General features: G+C 42.8%; 1 long non-coding RNA gene across 7 annotated transcripts; it reads right to left on the bottom strand.

The window, feature by feature from the left end:
• Positions 1-666: 666 nt before the first annotated feature.
• LOC137856722 (uncharacterized) lies at positions 667-18,843 on the bottom strand. Of its 7 annotated transcripts, XR_011096731.1 has the most exons (8): positions 18,673-18,843; positions 18,425-18,582; positions 10,114-10,304; positions 9,274-9,345; positions 8,073-8,234; positions 6,501-6,627; positions 5,576-5,652; positions 668-5,096 (listed from the first exon to the last, which is right to left on the bottom strand). It is a non-coding gene; the product is annotated as an uncharacterized lncRNA (long non-coding RNA). The 7 variants fall into 7 exon arrangements; XR_011096730.1 differs by lacking the exons at positions 668-5,096; positions 5,576-5,652; positions 6,501-6,627 and adding exons at positions 15,667-15,721; positions 16,521-16,662 and having other exon boundaries at positions 7,349-8,234; XR_011096735.1 differs by lacking the exons at positions 8,073-8,234; positions 9,274-9,345 and having other exon boundaries at positions 667-5,096; positions 18,673-18,839.
• Positions 18,844-20,341: the final 1,498 nt, after the last annotated feature.

Raw genomic sequence — 20,341 nt, 5'->3', positions numbered from 1 at the left:
GCAGATGTTCCCATCAGACCCAATACCAGGTACGTTACTTCTAATGATAAAAGGGGGAGTCTTTGATTCCATCCTGAAGAGGAATATTAATCGTGAGAGAGGTTGACATGAACTGGAAGGTTTAAAAGAAATAAATCAGAAGATATATGGTAGTAATACATATTTTATTACGTTGTTTTTCATAACCAGTGAGTAAAAAAGGAAAACTGAAACTGTTTGATTGGGCAAGAATGGGAAGAGGATTTGATAGTGCTAGACAAAGACATCAGCATATTGAAAGCACCATGACTACAGGATTCACGCAGAATATTTCACCTAAGGCAGCCAATACAGCACAGTCCTCTCTGATCACCCCTCAGTTTGCTGAAAAGACTGCTAAAGAGAGACTTAAAAAAATAACCTCTAGCAGGGCACAGCATCTTTGTCAGCCTTCTTTCCAAGCAGACTGCTGTTTTACGTTGGCCATGATGTGGACAACAGCAGTTACATATGTGTTTGGACATCGGGCATATTGGGAATATCAGAAGGAAAAAACAAACTAAAAAAACTAGAAAGAAGCCTCCAGTCCCCAGTGCCCCACTGGTGCCTCTTTTCACATTCCTCCAGACAAGGAGATCCCCATGCACACAGAAACAAACCATGGCCTGCTTTGAATCCCACATACATGGATCATACAAGAAGTAAGAATTAGAGCAACTAAAGTGCCTGGAAGCCCCAAAGGAGTTTGTTTTCTGATCAAAGAAAGCTTTCAGGTTGGTCGACATGGGGAGTTTTTTTCTCCGATGAGAACAAATTTGGTACTGGGGACACAGGGAGAGAAGGGGGGCTTGAGGGCTGCAGTTTCATTTCTGCAAGAATCAACCTCAATAATTTTGGATAGGAAGTAGAGGGAAAGATATCTCTACCCAGATGACAGCATTCAGCATGGTCCAGTCAGTAATAACGAATTTGTCTCACAGAGAAGAGCTCATACAAGACCTTAAGTGGGCAGCCAAAAGGACGCATGGAAATTAGGAAGGGATGAATATCCTCTGCCTTCCTTCTGCTAGTTTAGATGACTGATAGACTCTCTTGTCTAGACTGAATTATTGCACGTTCCTGATAAACCTGTCTGTAAGCTGTTAAGAGTATTGACAGGAAGTTAGCCAACATGGCACCATCTGGACCAGGTCTAGCCACTCTCCTTGACCACGGCTCGCGATGACCATGTCTGTCATTTTCAGGGTTATTAATCAGAAAAGGAAAAAATGACCCCACCTCACATTTCTACCACTGAATTGTTCTAGAAGTAATAATGCAGCTGCAGAGTAAGTGAAAAGCTAAAAATATCACAAGATCTTCCTCTCCAGAAAAGAAAGAAATTATTTTTTGAAATTTTGAAATTCTTCATGTTTTTTCTCCAATATAACTCTGATGAATTCTTTTTTTTTTTCTTTTGTGTATGTGTATATGTGTGTGTGTGAAATGTAGTCGCATCCAAAAAAAGGCATCTAGACAAAAGAATGCTTATTTTAAGCATCTCTGCTGAGAAAAAAAATAAAAATTAAAATTAAAATTAAAGGTTTGCTTTCAGCCATAGCAACATCTTCAGAATGAAGCAGAAATAATTCAAAAGGAATTTATACTTAGGGGATTAATCCTTAAACGAGGCACAAAAATAAATTACCTGATTTTTAATATTTCTTAGCATCCAGCAGATTCGTTCAGCTTTCTCCTTGAAAGAAAGGCCACCTGTTAGAGCACCAAGATACGGATTTATCTATCAGTTTTTGGAAAAAACACACTCATTTCTGCTCTTCAGAGATGAATTCAGTATTGTACAACTCTGCACTTTACTCTGCTCTACCTGTAAACCCTCACAGCTAGAATAAGTCCCACATATATGAATACGATTCCTCTGCTAAACTCACTGCATCCCTGGGATATAAACCTCTCTGTTATTAAATTCCAAGAATTTAGAGGATGGCTAGACTGGGAGGCTAGGATTGCCTTCCTGGTTTTATCACTGACTCACTCTGTTAGCCAGAATATTTCATCTCTTTGGCTTTCTATTTAGTTTCCTATGTTTCTTCTTGCCTATGGAGACCACAGCCCTTGAGGATCTCTTATTTGCAGAATCTGACACCTTTATGCTCCAAGCTCCACTGAGGCCATAAGTCACTGTCATATGACAAATAATAACTGTACAGCTCATTATCAGTAGGTGTCCTAGCTTCTTCATAGGTGGTATGTGAAAGAATCATGGAATCACAGAATCACAGCCTGGCCTTGGGCACTGCCAGGGATGGGGCAGCCACAGCTCCTCACAGTAGCCTCCACCAGGGCCTCATCACCCTCATAGTGAAGAATTTCTTCCTAATAGCTAATCTAAATCCATCCTCTTTCATTTTAAAGCCATCACCTCTTGACCTGTCACTGCACCCCCTGACACAGAGCCCTTCCCCAGCTGTTCTGCAGCCCCCTTTATGCACTGGCAGGCTGCTGTGAGATGGGATTGCCCCAACCCAGCTGCAGGACCTTGCACTTGGCCTTGTGGAACCTCATGAGGTTTGCACAGGTCCACCCAGGTCCCTCTGGATAGCAGCCCCTTCCCACCAGCATGTTGACTGCACTTGGTGGCTTTGGTGGCATTGGCAAACGTGCTGAGGGTGCACTCAATTTCATTGTCCCCATTACCAACAAAGATGTTAAACAGTACCAGCCCCAGTACTAACCACCAAAATATGGGAAAGAAGGGGCAAGGCACAACCATGGAAGGACATACGCACATGAAGGTTGTCATGGAACACGTGAGGTGAAGACATCCAAAGTCATCTCTTGAATCCAGCCCTTGTGATAACAGTGATGAGCAGAGCTATGATTCAGAGCATTTCATTTGAACTCGAATCCTTTACAAATGTGAACTAGACTTCATAGCAGCTTCTCAGGTGTGTCCTGACATCTTTTCCCTCTTTTATTCCTTGCCTAGCACACAAATGCACCAGATTATCAACACACAACACCTCAAGAGACCCTCCTAAATCCATAGTAGATGAGCATCCTGACTTTCAAGATCTTGCAGCTGTCCTTGTTGATCCTGATTAGTCTAAGGCAAAAAGCTCCGTGAAGCTCCTCTGTTCCCATTTTATACATTGACTTGAACTTTGAGACCTCTGAGACACAAGCCGAAGATATGTCTTTCTTCTTGGCAATGGGCATGATGTATAGACAAGTGTAGCTGCTCAGACACTGCTGATCTCAATTTTGCTTCCATGGTTGTGAGAATGGGAACCTGGCCCATTCTCCATCCTTTCTGAGGGAATGTCATCCATGCTCATTATCCTGCCAAGACTATGCCATCTTTCCTTACAAATAAAGGCTGTGATGTTCCATACTCTTACCTGCCATGCAATCTGTTTTTTTTTTCCTCCTCCCAAGAACAATAACTTCTGCATGCAAATTGAATGTTTCAGGTAGAAATCTGACCACACAAATACAGGTTTGTCTTACATCCCTGTTACTTTGCCATTTGTTTTACAAACGACACAAGCAATGTTGCTTTTTGTAGTTGCACAGGTTTTTGCACCCCAAAGTGGCAGTGCACTAATGTGTCATTTCTATAATTAAGAAATACAGAATGATTCAGTAGCAAAGAGAAAAGAAGACAGAAAGAAAGAGAAGCCCCCTGCAACATAATTGGTCACTGCTATGAATCTGTACTCAGGGGACAGATAGCACGACCAGAGGTAATAGCTTACACACGTATTCTTGAGCTGTGCAATAGATGGAAAAGTGTCCCAGATGGATTGGGCAGGGGCTTAGTTCCGGGATTATGATGAGACAGTGGGTAATTATTGAGTGGCATTGCCTCAGCGCTGATTATATCTGCAAGCTTGTTCCTTTCCTTCAGAGGAAAGCATTGATAAAGATAAACCATGCTGCTCTATGTCCTTCATGTAGCACAAAACAACACATTTCAATCTAACAGGATCAGGTCTCCACTTTGATCACAATCTGTTACCTAGATGTCTTTGCAAATTAATCAGCCCTGCTTGTTTAGCTCCAGTCAGTTTGTACTGCTAAATTAATAAATGTACTAGGAGCAACAGAATACATAATTAAATTCTACAGTTTAATCTCCACATAATAATTTTGACCTTAGTCTGGGGCCTCTGTTATAGCCAGCAACACATTGAATAGACACAGACCTTGCAATGCAGCTTACACTAACAATCTACCTTGAACGATTACTCAGGGGCACCGCAATCAAGAGCTACTAAAATCAGAGAAAGCAGGATGCACAATTAAGAAAACAAAATTGTAGCCAAAGCTTCTGGCTATATAAAATACAAGGGAGCTAATGCAGCATAGGCATATGTCTACCTCAAAAATATAGGAAGATACTCTGCCTTGGTTCAGTTAACCAGGAAAAGTCAGTCTGTACTTCCAGCATTTGTGTCAAAAGGAAAGCAGCCTGAATTTCTGTGATTTCCAGAAGAGCAGAGGACAGCAAATGTTCTTCCCAAGAACACTTGCAAAGTTTTGAGGAGAACAGACCATGCCATGAAGGGGATTTCTGCAGCAGCCTCGTCGAAAGCAACATCACTGAATTATTAAAGCTGGAGTATTTATATATAGCGGACACCCTTCTCCCAGATTACATGCAATTTACGTTAAAAATCTGTCATCTTGCCCACTAGTAGATACACGCCTTCCCCTGTGGAAACTCAGCGTCTTCTGGCAGGAGCTGTCAAGGGCTTTGTTCTACATATCTGCACATCCGCATCAGCTGCAGATTACCCAGAAAAGATCAAAGACGCCTAATGTAAAGGGAAGAGAGAGGTAACTGTTGAAGACAAACAGACAGAACTCCCAGCTTGTTGGGTAAATGCTATTTTCGGTCTTAGCTTTACATTGTCATGTTCTGTTGTCAGCGGTGTTTACTTGCAACAGCACGGGTTTAACTCCAGGCTCTTCAGGGCATGAGTGGTATTTTCTGCCTTTGCCAGGTCTCTTCCACACGGCTCCAAGGACTCCAGCTAGGGGCTCCCAACACTGTTTTAGTAAAACAGCCCCAGATGTTTTCTTCCAGAACACTAGAAACACCCTGATGGTCTCTAAACAAGAAACAGAGCCAGTAAGGCACACTTTCAGAGTTTACTTAGCTTGACACACCTCCCAGGACACTTGATTAGCAGTAAGAGCTTGCTGTAGGCAGAGCCTCTGAAGGTGTTTCTACAAAGGAACGTACAATGGGAGCATATATAAAGATACTGCATGTCCTGAAAACCCTGATCTCAATTTCCACTCCACGGACATCACAAAAGCTAGATTTCCCTATATCCACACCAAAACCTGGCTGATTGCTTGCGGTGAGATTAATTACCACAAGTCCCTTCTTTCCATTTGCATCTTTCTGAGGTTTCTTAGCTAAATAATCAAATAAGTCACAGACAATGCTGCAATGTGTTGATGGGATCGTTTCTGTGTTGCCTTTTTGTTTTGAGCAGCAACACGCTGCATAATTACTAGGAGATATACACACACTATAGTGAGACATACCGAATTGGACCCCCAATACCCGTGCTTAAATTGCCTGCCTTGAGGAGAAAGATCAAGGGTCCCCCAGCCAAAAAAGAGTTCCTGGCTGCCGCAGATTCAACACACTGGGCTCTAACACAAAGGCATTGGTGACGAATTAGAAAATCTTATAGCTGGATTCAAAATCAGCCTAATTCATCTGAAGCAGTCGGTTTTGACTGTTCATTTTGGGGCCAGCAGACTGAAGACACCAACGATGTGATCCTACTGCAGTTGAGCCAGATCCTCAATCTCTATATAATGGATTACTAGAAAATGCTCCTGGTACACAGAGCTATGATGCAAATAATAAACTAAAATAATTGCTTTGAAAGTCAACACATTTGAAGAAATAAAAGCAGAACAACAATGAAAATATCTGTCAATAATTGTATTTGTGTATTTCCTTTAAAATACTTAGATTTATAACCAGCTAGCTGCCTTAATGCTCTGTGATTGGACATCGTATCAGAAGCTTAAAAAACAGTTTGGCAGCCAATGTTTAGTGGACCACATGAGTGGTAAAACACACCGACTGAGCTCGCACTCTAATACCTTGACTGTGGTAGCTGGCACTAGAAACCTCTAAAGAATGGAAGGTAAATAGCAATATTATTCACATGTCTGTAAACAAATTCAATATGATTGATCCAAGTGTGAGGAACACTCAATGAATTTGAAATAATTTCACCTTGGTGGTCAAACTCTCAAACTACACGGAATAATGGCATGGGATGGCATAGAATTATAGCTGGCAGTGTATGTTCCTCTTAGCTTTGCAAATTCTTTCCCCTCACCTCTGCTGGAAAGGTGTAAGGTCTCTGTGCATTCACAGTAAAAAGCCTGTGGCCAAAGACCATGTATTACATGCATACATTTTTTCACAATTTATGGCACAAGCTCATTTACTATTTACATCTTTGTGCTTCTCCACTAATCACCAAGGGTTCGATGTAACTCACTCAAAAAATGGGGGAAACGGGTGAAGCTAGAAACTTGCTTAATCAGGTAAATTTCTTTCTGGAAGAAGAAGTTGCCAGCCCATAACAAGATCACATCAGTATTGATCTGCTGGGAACACAAGAGAGGTGTAGTAGCACGTGGAGGGGGCAGACTCAAAATGAACCATCTACAGAAGCTCAGGAAGCACAATGCATGAAAGACTGGCAACACGCCAAGCTGAAAGGTAACTGAGAACCTGGGTAAACCACTCCTGCTATGCTTACCATAAAGCTTGTCCCTGTCTGGGTGGGACAGAGGAAACAATCCTCCAGCCCTGCAGATCTTGAGAGGTGTTTTTGGATGGATGGATCCACCACACAGACTAGTTTCCGTACATCTCAAACCTTCCCTCCTGCAGTCATTGTCTCTCCTACATCCACTGAGGCTGGATATTGGTGTGATAAGTGAGGCACAGAGCACTACCATACCACATTAACATGTTTACAGCCTTTCATACTACAGAGAAGCATAGACAAGCACTATATCCAAGACTCAGGCCTTTTGGCAGATGCTTGTATCATTATCAAACCCAGTACTTGATACACTTATGTCATTTTTCATGCGTGCTCCCTGCAAAGCAACACAAACTATGCTCCTCTTTACACTTTATATATAATGCAATATCTAATTTATATAATGTATAAATGTTGTTTTAATAAGAGGAATCAGCTATATTTTGTTTTAAACATCTATTAAAGTGACATTGTTATAACTAATTTATTAATGATTTATTTTATTAGTGATGTATGTTAGCTGTTATTGCTACTGACTGGTAACAAGACAATCATTTAAATTTTCACATTTATTAAAAAGGAGGAAGAAAATGCAAAAAAGGCAGCAGCATGAAAATTTACATTCATAAAGAACAATAAATGGACAGACTTTTTGCACTGAAACGACAATACAGGCAATCAGCCCAGTTCACCATTTATATCAATTATAAATTTAAAGATTGACTGGAATATGGAAATCTCTGGTGGCCAAGGGTATTAAAAATATTATGCAGAACTGTCATGCACTGCTTTTAAAAAATAAACTCCAAACCTGTGCGTAATGTTGGAGCAGATAAGCATTTGCAGTCAGGTTGTTGATCCAAAGAGAGTAATTAAAGAAGGTGAGGTCTAAACTTGTCAAAGTCATTTTGCCCTACTTTCCTATTTATAGGTTTCAAAATGGAAAAAGCCTTCAAAAGGATTTGCATCCTAGCTTCCCTCTGTAAAATCCTTCTGCAAGAGATTTGAGAATTAGCTGCTGTGCCTGCAGTATATTAAAATCTTTGACAGCCATCCACTTGGGGAATCCCTGGGAAAAAAAAAATAAAATAAAATAAAAAAGGAAACAACAAAAAAATAACCACCTCACTTTGCTTCAAAAGGTTCACAGTATCACTTGAAAGTGGAGAATAAATCACGGTTCCTCCTGGTTGTTCCTAAGGCTCGCCCACGCTGCGGGGTCCTGAAGGGGGAAGAGGTGCAGCGCGTGGCCCCCCTGAGCTCCGTCCAGCTGCTCACCTGCTGCCCAAGGTGTTCCCTGCCCTTCGGCCACCGATCACAGCAGGGAGGAGAGAGGAGAGGCACTTCTTTCTCTCTCGGCATGGTTTAGTTAAGTGAGGAGTAAGACTGGTTGCCTTTTCGCTCTCCGGAGTGCAGCCAATGACCCACACCAGGGAAGTGCTGTAGGAAAGGTAAAGGGGAGCAGTTCTAAACACCTCTCATAGAAATTTGCTTGAAAAGACAAATCAGGACAGATAGCTTTTTATTTTATTTTTTTTTTTTTTTTTTTTTTTTACACTTCTAGGGAAAAAAATTGGGGTGTGGGCTGGTGGTGGAGTTTTCTCTACTTTTTCTCCTGCACTGGTAATTATTAACCTTCTTTAAATTCAGCAGGAATATGTTGATATAAATGGTTTTCATGAAAAAGGAAGCAAGCTTCAATCTCAAAAGCAGAAAAATTCTACATTTTTGTTTTTAACAAAACATTTAAAAAAACATTTATATTTTGTTTTTAACAAAACCCAGAAAATATATTGTTGGAAAAACAAACAACTGCAAATCTGATAGAAAAAATGATAAAAAAAAAAAGAAAGATACAGTGTTAGTCCAAATTGTTCAACTGCTACATACTCAGACACAAACAAATCTTTTGCACAGGCATTTTATACATGAAGTTTTCCACCTACCACAAAAAATAAGGGATTTTCTTTGAGAAGTTCTCTAATATAGCAGACCTGTGCTTCTTAAAATTGACAGTTGAGCCCTGCAACAGTGCAGTTTAATGCCTCCTCTGGCTGAAATATTCTTATGTCCCATAGGCAAATGAGGAAACCTTCAGTGGGTAGACAGGTACGTGCTGTCAGGGACCCTTCATTATCTGACAATATAACTTTCCACTTCCACTTATCTTAACTTTCTTGTGCTAAGCCATGAAAAGGCATGGAGTTATCTAAGTCCAACATCATAGCTGTGCAAGCAGATAAGATAAAACAGACAGCTGAAGTGATGAAAAGGAAAATATTTTGGGAAAGTCAAAAAAAATGCTAACTAATTTTTCTAAACCATTGTGATTGCAAAAGCAAGTCAGTGAATGGTTTTGTTTCTCATTTATTCATTCACTTAAATTTTCAGGCCATCATTAAGAAGTTTAAATATTTCTCATCACAAGGATTAAAGGTGAGCTGATATGGGCATGTATCAAAAAAGAAATTGCTTCTACCTTGGCACTTTACAGTCCTGAGGGATGAGTACTAGATGAGGAAATGTGTTTTTTATGCCCACACTGATCTTGCTGAAAGAAACAATGTGAAAAGTATCATTTAGATAATTAAAAATGAGAACTAGCAAAAACAGAGTCCAAAGACAATCAAAACTTGCCCAGGGGCAAGAAGATAGCATAAAAGAAGGGAGGCGTCCAGCCTGTTTCTGATTCCACGGACCAGATTTTTAGCTGTGTAACATGATGCAAGTCTACCCAGAGTCAACAGTAAGCTGTTTTCCAACAGCTGGATGTTTGGTCTACAAGCGTTGTGGCATTTTAAACTCCTTTTAATTCTCCCATTTTTCCACTGCTACCACCCTTCCAGGAGAGTATCCATCCCACAAAGCCTTATCTACAAAAGCCTCTCCAGAAGATAGAACCCTGCAGCTTCTTGAATACCCCGGGAAGAAAGTCTGATTTATTCACTTGCTCCTGTCAAATAGTCTTGGTTATTTTTCTCTTCCTTAAATCACAGCCTAAGTTATCTGAGAGAGAAAAACAATGTTTCAGAAAAGGAAAACCCACTCCTTACTACATATTGATGTCTCTAATGGAGATAACCTCACACCCAATCTCTCCGTTTTCAGTTTTAAGTGAACCTTCAGATGACATCCTTATGTGCTGCTTCTGCATTGCTCCCACCAACTCCTCACCTGTTTTGCACAGCTGCAGTCACTGACTTTACAGAGATGTCACATCCCTGAAATCTGGCCACTCAACACAGTATTTTTTACCCCAAACATCAGAGCTATCTTCCCCCATGAGCCAAAGGCTCTGCAAGACGATATAGTGACATACCAGTGGTAATTGTTCTGACAAGGACCCTCTGAGCAGTGTCATTGGAGGTGACAGTCCCTGGCAGTCTCCAGCTTAGCAGCAAGGTCACCGGGGAAAGGCAGTTTCCACTAATGCTGTCGTGCAGTGGCCATGCACCGTGCAAACGTAGCCAAATCTTTCTGTCTATGAGCAGTTCTGGAGTGACCACCATCCTAGGGGGCAAGAAGTAGCAAGAGTAAAAACAGCGAAAGCAAAGGACTTAAAAATGCCTACACTTTTCCTCTTCAAATGAAACAAACAAACAAAAAACCACAAAGAAACCCCCCCAAAAATCAAAAATAAAAACATAAAGGAGAAAGGGTTTGCTTCTTTTTTAGAAAGTAGCCATGCTAAAGAAATGGCAAACCCATGGACCTGGAAGATCTCTATCAAAGCAAGTGGGGCTCAGACGGAGACCTCCCTCTATTTCTAAGGCCTGCCTTTGTCCCCCAAGAGCAGAGTTTTCCAATCCAGACCATTAAAATGAACAGCTGGGGAAGGTCTCCCAGTATCCTCTCAGGTATCTGAGCACAGCTCCCTTGCACAGGGCATTTTTACCCTTCCACGCTTCTCAGGAATGTGCCTTGCTCCTCCTATTGCAACAGCCCCTATGGGCACCAGCACCAGAGACATCCATTTGGAAAGAGGATGCTCTGCAAACTGATATGCAAATAAAAGCCATCAGTGAGGAGAGGAGATGCAGCAGCCACAGGGCCAGGCTCATTGTGCTCGCAGTAAGTTCAGCACACTGCTGACCCAGCCTTCCCCGGAGGTGCCACTCGCCCAACAGGTGATGTTTGACTCAGTGGTCGCGGGGTGACAATGTGCCAGAAATAGGAAATTCATATCATTTGTATTCCTTTTCCACTGCTATTCTACGGGTTGAAAGGGCCACCATTTTAAATTTAATTTACAGGGTATACCGTCTATCTGTTGGAAACACGAGGAAGCAGACCTTGTCCTAGTATTTATCAGACACATGCCGCCCATCTGCTTGAGCTGGGTCGAGGAGGATTTGCTGTTAATCCTTCAGACCCATCTGCAGGGGGTTCAAAATGCTGACCAGAAAGCTAGACAAGATGAGGTTTATTTAATTAAAAAAACTGCTCCGGAGGTTACTGGAAATCACTCTGAAGAAGAAATAGCTTTTGATCATGTCACTTCTAGGGAAGGCGGGAGGGGAAGGGGGGTGGGGGAGGCAGGCAGAGTTTTGCATCAAAATAAGACTGCGACCGTGGGTAAATAAGTAAAAGGAGGGATCTGCACCAAACAAACTTGTTCCCGTGAGGGAACATTTCTATCTACCTGTTACATCAAATATAGCAAAAGCTAAGCCCCTGCTCCAGCTTGGATGTTTCACCACCACACTGCGGGGCTTGGCCTTTAATCTGGGCCAAGGAAGAAAGGCAGAAATTGGGTTACTCGTGCACGCACACACACACACACACAAGCACACGCACTAATCTGCAGGTTTGTTTGCATGGATCTGGAAACGAGGCAGACACAACCCAGCAAACAACTCCAAAACTGCAGCAGGTTAGCACTTTAAAACTTGGCATTTGTGTTTGCCTGCTCCTTGGAAGGCACGCAAAATTCTGGGGAAGACGGCTAACCCGAGCCTTATTGCCTCAACGTTTAATTTCAGCTTTTCATATTCATGGCCACTGCCATGCGAGATCCATTTATGTGGAAGTGAGAAACAATAAAATCCCAGCTACGTTTGCCGTGCTGAAAATGGACATCTGTTAATAACAATATTATTTCTAATGAAACATTATGTACACAACTGGTTTAATGCGGGGCTGCCATTTGGGAGAAGTGGCTTTTATGGGAATAATCCGCGTACTTCCAGCTCCTGATTGTTATTTTATGGCAATATAATGCATGACAACTTTCAGAGTAACTCATACAGACAATTTGCCCCTACCTCTCCCAGGGCTCTTTGAAAAGCTGGGCCTTTTCCTAATCAGATTTCTGTACTGGGGGTTACACAATCCTTTTCTTCTTCTTTTCTATTTTTTTTTAAAGCATAAATATCTTTAGAGAAAGCAAAAGCAGAGACAGAAGAGAAGCCAGCAAATAGTGATATTCCTGACAACAGGCTGTGAAAAAAGAAAGTCTGGCATTATGGGTCCTGTACCCAGCACACCAGTAAATACAGCCCCACCTAGAGACAGGGGGCACCCATCCTGCAGCAATCGTGGATTTTGGAAACCATGGCCAGGAACAATGGGGAGATCTTATTCGCCTGCAGAGTGGCAAGTAAAGATTCACGCTGCTTGGGATCAGATAGCAAGCCTCCTGCTTTGTGGCTGAAGATAACCTCTCAGCAAAGTAACTTTATCTGCAGCAAATTATTCCTTAGCTTCCCATTGCAGGATTTGCTTCACCTTATTCTGAAGCAAGTGGTGCTGCCTCCTATCAGATAGAGAGTTAGAGGGATGTCTGCTTTGATTTATTAGAGAAGTTCCCAAGGAAAGTGCTCGGGCAAAGTAAGAAAATCTCATCCAGAGATTCTGAAGAGAGAAATTCACTGCATTTCTTTTATGATGACCAGGTTAACCAACTATGCAGAGATTTGAACACACAGATAGAAGGTCTCTGATGTTTAGCAGGCCAGCAAAATACATGTTCTCTCTTCTGGATGTACAGCTTCAAACGATCAGTGGGTCTTTTGTTCCCCTGAGCCTCCCAATCCACATTTTTTTACTTTTTACTGAGCAAACCAGGCATTTCCCCTAGTTGTTTATTCTCAGTGATGTAAATGTGACATTGACCCTCACTAAATGTCCATTTCATGCGTTCACAGCCCAAGGCTGTGTGAACGGGTCTGACACCCAGCCCTGCCTGTCCTCCCTGCACCAAGGGAAGACATCGCTGCTGCTTTAATTCATCTCACCATTTTTGCTGGCAGTTACTGCACCCATCACAGCACTGGCAGAAAGGAACACGCACCCCTGCTTGCCAGGGTAAAACCGGGCAAGCTTTGTATTTAAGGTACTGCTGAACTTTTATTTCTAAGATGCTTGACTGAGAGTCAAAGCCACTCAGGCTGACAGCACATTTCCTTCTGCCCTCTCCATCACAGGAACTGTGCACCTCAAGCCACAGCACAGCTCACCAGATCCCCTTTAAAGGACTTCAAACCTCTGTGAGGTCCAAACATCACAAGGTGAAAAACATCACAGAGAAAAAAAAGAAAACTTTTCTTAATGAAAGTATTTAAAAGATAGCAAAGCCCAATTTCTCAGTGTAGACACTTCAACTGCACACAGATCCTGTATTTACACATGCAGAGTGGAATTTGCACATGCAATTAAGTTGATTGACATTTTCTCACTGTGTAGATACCTTCATCAGCAAACATTTGTGCAAGCAATCAAGTGAGCTATATTTTTAAATACCCAACCCTGGCATGCAAGAGGAAATGGCGAGGAAGCAGCAAGGACACAACTTAGATGAATTCATCTGAGCACTTGTCAACAAATGTAATGAACAGGAAATCAGAGAAGCAAATGACAAAAGCCATGGGTTCTGGGAAAAGAGCCTTAGAGGTGGTGTTAAAAGTGTCTCAGGAACAAGCAAAGATCACCTGATATGTCATTTTTGTCATAATTAGTTGGCAAAGAAAATAGTGAAGTCAAAGTCACAGTGGTGCATCGCAGCACTCCTGTTAACAGAGCAAGGCTATCGATCCCATCACTCATTTATTTAGGAGACAGAATTTTAAACAGGAATGAGGACATAGTCACCATCAAACCAGCTGTCAGCTGGGTGTCACCCTAGGCAATTAGCATGCTCCTAATGGGCTACAAATTTTAAGCCCAAATTCTGTCCTCAGATGCTTGCGTGCAGCTCACACCGACTTTGCAGAGCACGTGGTTTAGAGCACAGGAACAAGAGAAGATCTGCAGGTTGATACTGCAGAGGTTTTAGACAAACAGTCTTGGCTGGGAAGAAAAGGAACAGGAGAGAAGGTCTACCATGGATGCTGCTAACAGAGCAGAAAGCGTGAAAAACCCTCCTTGCCAGACTAAATAAGGCTGCAAACGTGCTATCTTCTGCCCAAGGCAGCACTGGAAATGGACTGTGAGTACGTTTGTAAGCACTACAGGTAGTTAGCTATTAATATTTCTGGGGCTGATCCTTGGCAGGTGTAAGCCATCCAAATTCCACTGATTTCCTGGTTTCCTACCAGCTGTGGTTCCATCCTTGTGTTATTATTAAAAACAATAAATCTCCTCCTTGGTCCAAATTTAGTTCTATCTATGCCACTGCGGCTGGATTAGCTCCACTGAAACGAACGGAGGGAAGTCTGAGCTCACGTGTTGGAAATGAATGTGGCTGCAACATTTGTTCAAGCAGAAAAGAAACACCTTCATACACGTGTGCGCGAACATATTTGTTGCACATTAAACTGACTGAACGTTTTCCCTTAGAAAGAAGGGGAAACAAACTACTTTCCCTTCAGGAAATGACATTTTGTGCAAAGCAGGATTTCCCACACCGGGAAAAAGTGTTTGCCAGAAATGTTCCAAAGAGAAAACCGATGGTTCTTGTTTTGTTCTGCATCTGCCTCAGCCAGCACACTGCGCTCTGGGAGACTTGTGATTCCTCCAAGCAACTCAGCTGCTGGAAGAAATAAGGGCACATTATGGTAGAAGCAGTTTAGGCAGTGGTGGGATTGTCTGGGATCACGGGAAGCAAAGCTACAGCTCCTGTGAGCACGGGGCTGTTCAGGCAGAACGTGAATGATGACCTGATTCAAGCAAAACTCTTTCATTTTAGCTCAAAATGTCAACATGAAATGCTCTGACATTTGCAAATCAATTCTTTTTAGGAACTATGTGTTCCAATTTGAGATGAAAACAAATATGAAAATACCAGAATTTCCCATGGGACAGAAATCCGGTTTTTCAGTGAACAGTAAGAGATCTCTATTGAGAGGTCACTTCTTTATTACAAAGCCATTGCTTTCTACGTCTGTGCCTGAATTAAAATAAAAGATGGTCAGGGACCAAACGCCCTTCTCAGACATAAATGGCCCACTGCCTTCTACCGTGCACGCAGCTGGCTCCTCTGCCACATTGGTCACAGGAGCACACAGTTGAAGACTCCAGAACAGAGGCAGGGAGTGAGATAATCAGAGAACTGAAGAAGAATGAAGTGACTTTTCAAAGCCCATCCCATAGACACACTCAAAGCAGGGCTAACTTCAAGTTTTGGACCAGGTACCTCAAGGACTTACCCAGTCCAGCATTGTACATCTGCAAAGATGGAGCTCCCACAACCTTCCCAATCCCCTCTTCTAGTGTAACCTCATGGGGAGAAGTTTTCTTAACACCTAACTGGAATTTTCTATGACACAATTTGTGACTGTTGCCTCTTGTCCTTCACCTCCAAGAACAATCTGTCTCCGTCTTCTGAATGATGATTAATTCATTGAAGCTGGTTTGTAGATCCCCCCTCAGCTTTCCCTCCCTCCAGCTGAACAAGTCTCTCTGTGCACATCCTGTGCTGCGGGCTCCTGGTCACCTTGATGGCCTCAGCTGGACTCACTCCAGTTGGTGTCCTTCTGGTACTGGAGAGCCTGAAGCCGTATAAAGAATTACATATTTAATCAGTGAGAGGGATGGATGACAAGGAGTTTGGTGTTTGAACTCAATTCTTGCACCTCCTTCACTTAGCAGTACAATACGATGGCTTTAATGGCATTTTCTATCTCTTAGCAGAGTGACAATACTCCTGGCACACCTCAACTCCACGAGCTTCAAAACAAACCAAGCCAATTTGTACCAGGTCTGGATGAGGCTGGCTGACTCCTGGGCACTTGTTAATGTTTCCATTCAATCAGATGAAACCATAATTGCAAATCACTTCCCTGCCTATTTCAAGAAGCAAAACATGCAATAACACAACAAACATAGGTGGGGAGAACAACCCAATTGTGGAATTTATAGCATGTAGAGCTGTAGGTTGTGTTTGTGCAGGGGGCAAATACCAATGTATGTGTAGAGCAAAATGGAAAAGTTAACATTCAGGAAGAGCAGTATGTAATTCTCTGCACCAAAGCACATGCTAGTCATGCTACAAAGCTGTCTGCAAGGAAAATGCTAGATGTATTTTCAAGCAGCTTTTCACTGGTAAGGGCTGGAAAGGAAAGAGAGAGGCCAGCTCTCTGCAACCGTTCAGCAAGTGCTCTGTGGAGAAACCGTGACATCAGGAAAAACAACCACAAGCCACCAGAAAGTGCCCCACGCATGCAGTGTGAATAAACACCACTCCTTGGGGCTACCTTCCCTTGATTCCTTGACCATGAGTCTGGGCACTAACTGGTTTTCCCCACCCCACAAACCTTCCCTTATAAAAGACACCCTGTGCTGGGATACCTGCTCTGGTGGTTGCAATTAACAGCATGACTCCATGGGATGTTCTACCTTTCTTGCCAGAGGATGAGCTTGTTTTCTGTGCCTTGTTACCAGGGGGTTGCATCTGGCCAAGGCAAGGCTTTGCTCCCCAGACTCCTGATATCTGTGCAATTTAAGTTTCTGTAATTTAGCTGTGGAGGAGACCCCCAAATCCTCAGAACATGAAGCTCATTCATCCTGCAGTCTCATCTTCTGTTCTCTGCTCTGTTCCAAAATATTTAGCTTTTACATTTCAGCCACGCAACCAGGACACCAATGATTAAACCCAGGTTTCTACATTGTCACAGTTATACATCTCCTGTCTCTAACCTCTTTAAATAGAGTTGATTAATATTCAGACTTCGCAATCCCTTGATTAAACTAGACACCCAAAAGGAAGGCACTAGCAGAGACCAGTTGCCGAACTGGAAACTCCAGGTCAAAAACAAAGAAAGAGGAAAGAAAAACAACAACAACAAAAAACCCACCACCAACCAGCTCTTTCATCTGCTTCCTAGGAAGTCTCAGCTGTGTCTGTGTCACTGTGCAGAAGGCAATAAGAGACGATGGCGACAGATGGGGAGCTGAGGACACAATTCACCCAGCCTTCAAGAAAGCTTACGGTCCCGTACTATACATTAATCCACAAGGTCAGTAATGGGGAGGGGGGGGAGACACTAACTGTGTAAGCAGATAAAGCATTAAGATGGAGGTAGCAGACAAAGCGGGCACGTCTGTACTGTTTAGCGTGGATGGGGGAATCTGGTGGAATGTCACAGGGGGCATTTCAGCTGCAGGGCCCCTTGCCAAAGGCACGGCCAAAGGGGAAGAAAAGAGCAGAAGGAAATAAATGGTGCAGGAGACACTCATCCAAGTGACAGTCAGTGCTGAACAGGGAGTAAATTAATCCTGGATGACACTGACAGACTAGGATTAAGTAGCTCACCCATGTCATTAGGTTGCATGCACGTATAGATGAGCTAACAAAGATAGGGACAATGCTTACCCCAAATAATTGAGGGCACAACAAAAAAGGGTCAGGGAAGGCTACAAAAATAGTACATCAGGAAGCTTCCAGAGAAGGTTTTCAAGTCAGCCCTTTCCTCTATCACTCCCTTGCTAAAATACCTATTCCTATTCTGATCACCTCTCCTCTCACCTACTTGACTTCCCTCTCTTTCTAGCTCCTCTCCTTCTCCTCCACCCTATCCAAAAGCCAGTCCCTTTGAATTATCACACATTGTCCCGCTCCCCAGTCACTACACTACCTCCAAGCCTTCTGCACAATCTTGTAAAGCTCCATTTCTTTCATAAAAACTATCCCTGTGGTGCTTCTGATGAGAGGTAACTTGCCAAGAAATCCTAACTCAATCACTTGCCATCATGAGTCCAGAGCAGATATAACCAATACACATCATTTTCTAAATGGTTAGGACTTTTAGGATACTCTCACCAAGAGGCTGCTAAACAGTGGGATCTGGTTGTCTCTTGCCAACACCACCAACTTCACATATGACTGGATGCATCACCTTGGTTCTCCAGTTTAATTCCCCCTGCCCTTTGCCAAACCCCTGTTTACTTCCCCCAAAATCTGCCCAGGTAGTTCCTCTTGCGTTGAACCTGTGAAGCACAACATAGAGCACAGCCTCCAGGTATGGCTTCAGGGCTGGTTTAAAACAATCTGTGAGAGCACTGCTGTCAATAAAGGACAGGGCTGCATTTTTCCTCCTTGCCCTTCATATTGGTTGATATGCTCAGAAATCAATTATCCACGGGGTTGAGCTACAATTCATCGCAGAGCTGCGAGGACTCTGGAGGAGCGGGCACAAGGGAAGAGGCAGACATGCACAACTGGGGATGGAAGCAGCAAGTGGCTTCAGACTCACCTCTGAGCTCTGCTGTAGTTCTGAGAATTTATTCAGGACCCTGCAGATAGTGCTGCTCCATCCATAGACTCGAGGGACATCGTACTTTGAGTTTCTTACAGAGCTTGCCTGGCCAGGGTCCTCAGTGCTCTCTCCCAGCAAACATTCACTCTTGTTCACTAGAATAATGAAAGTTAAAGATTAGTAATGTTCACATCAGTGTGAAAGTGGTTTAAACAATGTGTTTGGTAAATTAAAAAAGGATCAACCTTACTCAGAGCTGGCAAGGAGATAAGACTTCACTATGTATCACCCAGGTGGGAAAGAGAAAAGTGCTGTTTACCCTCTAAGACCCCTGCTAAAGGCATCTCTGCCCAGACCAGGAACATTCACCAAAGCTCTGTAGATGCCCTTTTGTTTCAGTTTTCCTTCCTCAAGACTGTTGCAATTAGCATTTCTTAATGCAGCTCAGCTGAAACCGCCACTAATGCAATCCGAAGTTGCTAACTGCAATGTCATTGTGCACCATAACGAATGTTTGCTTAAAGATCAATAGGTGAGGCCAGTGTTAATTGTTAAATTAAACATAAACATTGTCAAAATACATCTATCATTATTCTTCCACCTGATGACATGAACCTGGAGATCCCTTGGTGACCTTATATTCGGGCTCTGTGACCTTCAGGTGCTTTGCATCAGATTATCTTTACCTCCTGCAAACTTTGTGTTTTAACTGATCATTTTAGAATACAAAAGACTGAAAAACTTGTGCAGTCTCAGGAGCGTTTTTTCTGAAAAACAATCTCTGAGGGGGTAAAAATATCTACAGGGTACTTAGGAACATCTACAGGGTACAGGGAAATTTGGAGTTAAATGTGTCACAATCTTGCTGCAGCCTTTTGTGGTAACATCCATTTCTACCCTGCTTAGATTACCTGCTGGATTTACCAGCAAAATACAGTATTTCAGGTGTCAATTTTCGGATGCTTTGCCAACTGGTGGGCTTCAGTTCCTGCTAAGCAGTCACGGGAAGAGATACAGATCTGAGGATGGGCACTGCGCATTATGCAGGAAGCTGGTACTGATGAACATAAATAATATTGGGTTACAGCCCAGCACAAGCACCATTGCTCCCAGTGACTAACCGTGTAGTTACACTGGATTTAGCAGCGACCAAGAACTCATTCCTGCCCTTCTCTACCTTCCCCTTGTGCTGCTATAGCAAGGTGATCAGAGTTTGCTGAAGGTGCAGAGAGCCTAACATAATAATTGTACCATGCATTATCTTCTACGTGTCTTAGGATGTTAACACCAGTGTAGAACTTGAAGGGCCATCCTAAGTCACCACGTCTGGTTCTTTACATCACAGAGAATAAAACCGCACAGATTTAATCCATTTATCAACAGCACCTTAAAATCATTGAGTTTTTTGTCCCTGTTACGCTGGTGGGGTCTGTTGCAGAGCCCCTTCCTCTGACGGTAAAAAGCTTCCTTCTAACTTCCAGCCTTGATTTATTCAGAGCCAGTTCCTGCCTATTTGTTCTTGTGCCAGCATTTCAGCTTATATAGCTCTTATCCCCTCCCTAGTGTTTACCCCCCTGATGCATTTCTGGAGAGCAGGCCTATCTCTCCTCAGCCTTCGTGTTATTAGGCTGAACAAGCCCTGCTCTTTCAGCCTTCTTTCATAAAATTGGTTCTCCATTTCCCCAGTCACCCCAGTAACCCTGCCATTCTTAAACCTGGGTAACCACAACTGTCCCACGCAGGTTTTCCTTGGTGTCTCATACGACGATATTAACGCTACTGTAGTTCTACAATAAAATGCATATGCTCTAGGGATGGGGTTTTTCTGTTCACAGCCAGGTTGCAGAGTGGTCCATCTTCCTTCCCCAAGCATTTAATGCTCCCAATGCTTTCACTACGTCTGTCTTCCAAGAT

Source organism: Anas acuta, chromosome 5 (assembly GCF_963932015.1).
Source record: "Anas acuta chromosome 5, bAnaAcu1.1, whole genome shotgun sequence".
NCBI classification, from domain to species: Eukaryota; Metazoa; Chordata; class Aves; order Anseriformes; family Anatidae; genus Anas; species Anas acuta.
The sequence above is the reverse complement of the archived record's forward strand: the minus strand, read 5'-3'. Positions and strand labels throughout refer to the sequence as shown.